The sequence below is a fragment of the Phascolarctos cinereus genome, unplaced genomic scaffold, assembly GCF_003287225.1.
Source record: "Phascolarctos cinereus isolate Bilbo 61053 unplaced genomic scaffold, phaCin_HiC Scaffold_9;HRSCAF=440, whole genome shotgun sequence".
NCBI lineage: Eukaryota > Metazoa > Chordata > Mammalia > Diprotodontia > Phascolarctidae > Phascolarctos > Phascolarctos cinereus.
In genome coordinates, this window is record NW_027556402.1 from 253,649,049 (window position 1) to 253,653,035 (window position 3,987).

The following is a 3,987-nucleotide window of genomic DNA, read 5'->3' on the forward strand; positions in this document are numbered from 1 at the left end:
ATAAGCAATCTCTCCTAGTTTTGTGTAATTGGAAAATTGAATAAGCATGCCATCTATGCCTGTTTCTAGGTAAGTGATAAAAATGTTAAACAGTGCAAGCCAAGAATTGATTCCTGAGGCACTCCACTAGAGACCTTCTGCCAAGGTGATATTGAACCATGATCTACTTTTTGAATCTGAATCTTAATTATTTTACCATCTAATTCTTATCATTCAATCTTTTTCTCAAATATGGAATAAGACTTTTCACCAAATCCTTGGCTCAAATCTTGGTATTCTATGTCGACAGAATTTTCCCAATCTACCAGCATAATGAATCTACAAAAAAATGGGGGTAGGGTTAGGCTGATAGAACATCTTCCTGATAAAACCATGCTGGCTTTTTGGAATCACTGCTTCATTATCTATATATTCATTCTTTAATAATTCTTTCTAGAATTTTTCCAGGAATCAAAGTCAATCTCACTGGTCTATAGTTTGTAGCCTCCCTTTCTTTACAAATAGTACAGCCTATTCTCTTTCCCTTCTCTCAAGATGGCGGACAAAAACACCCCCAAAGGAAAAGAAGGTCAGAAAGAAAAAAAGGAGAAGAACAAAAAGGAAGATGTGGCAGAAAAGGTGGTGAAAAAGCCTGGAAAGCATCGCAGTCCGAACCCAGTCTTGCCCCAGTGGATCTATAGATACTCTAGGTCTACAATGTATTCCCAGAGAGCCAAGTACAAGCGGAAATACGCTGCACCAAAAACCCGGCTGGAAAGGAAAAAGAAAGAGAAGGTGCCTGCTACTATCTCAAAGCCACGTAGTGGTGACAAGAATGGAAGAACCCGTGTGGTAAAGATTCGCAAGATGCCGAGATATTGCCCTCCTGAGCATGCGCCTAGAAAGCTGCTAAGTCATGGCAAAAAGCCCTTCAGCCAACAGGTGAGGAGACTTCGAGCTAACATTGCCCCGGGCACGGTTCTGATCATGCTACTGGCCGCCATAGGGCAAGAGAGTGGTTTCCTGACGCATCTGGCTAGTGGCTTGCTGCTAGTGGCTGGACCTCTGACCATCAGCCGTGTTCCTCTGAGAAGGACCTATCAGAAATTCGTCATCGCCACCTCAACCAGGGTTAACCTTTCGGGTGTAAAAATTCCAAATCATCTGACCAACGCTTACTTCAAGAAGAGGCTCCGTAAACCTAGACACCAAGAAGGATTTTTGATACAGAAAAAGAGAAAAACGAGATTACAGAGCAGCGAAAGGCTGATCAAAAAACTGGACTCTCAGATCCTGCCCCAAATCAAGAAAATTCCTCAGCTCTGTGGCTGCCTGCATCCTGTATTCTCTCTCGCCGGCGGAGTTTATCCTCACAAACTGGTGTTTTAAATGCCTTGCACAGATCTCTCATTAAAATATTTGGAATAACTTAAAAAAAAAAAAAAGGAACAGCCTTTACCCTTCCCTGGTCCAGTGGCAGATTCAATCAATCCATCAACAAGCGTTGAAGTGACTAATATGTGCTAGACGCTAGGGCTACAATGACAAAAAGGAACCCGTTCCTGCCCTCAAGGAGTTTACATTCCACCAGGGGAGACAACATGGACGTAAATAAAGATACATAAAACAAATAGAAGATAAACCAGGGGTAGGGCATTACAACTAAATGGAGTCAGCAGAATAATGTTGAGTAGAGCTTTGAAGGAGACAAAGTCTTCTGAAAGGTGGGCTTGAAACAAGAGTGCACTCCAGGCACGAGGGGCAGCCAATGAAAAGCTGCAGTGGTAATGCCAGAATGTGTCACGTATGATCTCATACTTATAATGGGTATTATGTTTCTTGACTTTTCAATGGGTAGGGGAAGGGGTGTGGGGGGGGCTTTGGAACTGAAAATAAAATAAAATCGATAAATTTTCAATTCTATGAAATCAATAGCATTTAATAATTATATAATTAAATCTGATGATTCATTATTTGATAATAAAATAAAATAATTTTTAAAAGAAAAGTTGTAGAGATAGGTAATGGACTGTGTGTGTAAGAAAAAGCAAAAAAGTCCAGTTTGTCTGGACTGTAGAGTGAGGGAAGGGGGATAATATATAAGACTGCAGAGGTAGATTGGGACCAAGTTGGGAAAGGCTTTAAAAGCTACACAAAGGAGCATATATTTATATTTTGCCCATCTTTGAAAGCTTTCAGATATACCGTTCTTTCAGTGTCTACTTGAGGATATAGTTCCTCTGTGCTGTTTGACTTGACTTCAGCAAAGGCAAGATGTTCTCTTACTGTCTCCTTACTGATTTCACTCCCAGATCAACTCATTGTCCAGACTTTTCTACCTCCTCAGCAGCAGTCTCGCTTCCTTCCAGGTGCCTCAGCCCTGAGGGTGGTCTTCTGATTAGTGAGTCCCTAGCCCACCGGGGCCAGCCTTTCATGAGCTATGCTCCCTTCACTCCCAGATCAACTGGCTCTCCAGACTTCTTTATCTCCTCCATAGCAGCCTACAAAGATAACCTTTCTTGGGGCAGCTGGGTGGTGCAGTGAATAGAGCACCGGCCCTGGAATCAAATCTAGCCTCAGACACATAACACTTACTAGCTGTGTGACCCATGGCAAGTCACTTAACCCCCTTGCCCGCCCCCCCCCAAAAAAGGTGAGAGTGACTTTATGAGAAATCAGGACACTGTAAAACAAAGATAACCATCTCTGCTTTATAATTGTCTTCCCTTATTAGAATGAAACCTTCCTGAGGGCAGGGGCTGTCTTATTTACTTGTATTTGTATCCCCAGTGCTTTGCACAGTGTCTCGCATATAGCAAGTGCTTAATAAATGCTCTCTTCACCTACAGTATGAGCTCCCAGTTAGCCACTTCAAACCTCTGACAATGCCCCTTTCTCCACCCTCTCAGCTAAGGATCGAATCTCAAACTTTATTTAGAAAATGCAGGCTATTTGCTGTGAGCTTCCTGTGATTCTCTTTCCTTCAACTCAAAATCACATGGTATCCCCCATCCTGGAGGGACTAGGTAGCACAGTAGGTAGATTGCTGGGCCTGGAATCAGGAGTTCAAATCTGGCCTCATTCACTTACTAGCTGTGTGACCCTGGGCAAATCATTTAACCTTGTTTGCCTTGGTTTACTCATCTGTAAAATGAGCTGGAGAAGGAAATTACAAATTTCCCCTGTATCTTTGCCAAGAAAACCCCAAATGGGGTCACAAGAGTCAGAAACAACTTAACAACAACATCCCCCATTCTCTTCTCCTTTGCTCCAATTTCTGATAATGAGGAAGCCAATCCTTCTTTACACATGCCTTTGATCCCCTCCCCCCATCTTCTCCATCAGATTGTCCTCTCAACCATCCCTTTTCTTTCTAATTTTCCAATCTCTCTTCATCTACTGTTTCCTTCCTTACTGTCTCCAAACATACCCATGTCAGTCAGTCAACAGGTATTTATTGCTATGTTTTAGTCATTGTGCTAACTGTTGGAGTTACAAAGAAAGGCAAAAAAATCAGTCTTTGCCCTCAAAAAAAGCTCCCAGTCTAATGAAAGAGAGCATGAAAACAACTATGTACACATAAATTACATACAAGATAAATTGGAGATAAGATCAGAGGGAAGGCACTAAGATTTAGGAGAACTGGGAAAAGCCTCTTATAGAAGGTGGAACTTTAGGTGAGACTGGAAGGAAGCCAGGGAAGCCAGGAGGTAGAAATTAGGAGAGAAAAAGGTGCAAGCATGGGGGATGGCCAGTGAAAATGCTTGGAGGCTGGAGATACTGTCCTGTGCAAAGAAGGCCAGTGTCACTGGATCACACAGAATATTGAGGGGAGGAAGGTGCAAGAAGGCTAGAAAGATGGGAAGGAGATAGGTTATGAAGAGCTTTAAAAACAAAACTGAGGATTTCATATTTGATTGAAGACGATAGGGAGACATTGGAGCTTATGAACAGGGAAGTGACTTGGTCAGACCTCTCCATGGAGAGTAGCAAATGAACTGGAGAGGG

At 42.5% G+C, this 3,987-nt stretch overlaps 1 pseudogene; it reads left to right on the forward strand.

Moving 5' to 3' along the window:
- Positions 1 to 534: 534 nt before the first annotated feature.
- Positions 535 to 1,368, forward strand: LOC110195357 (large ribosomal subunit protein eL6 pseudogene; annotated as a pseudogene).
- Positions 1,369 to 3,987: the final 2,619 nt, after the last annotated feature.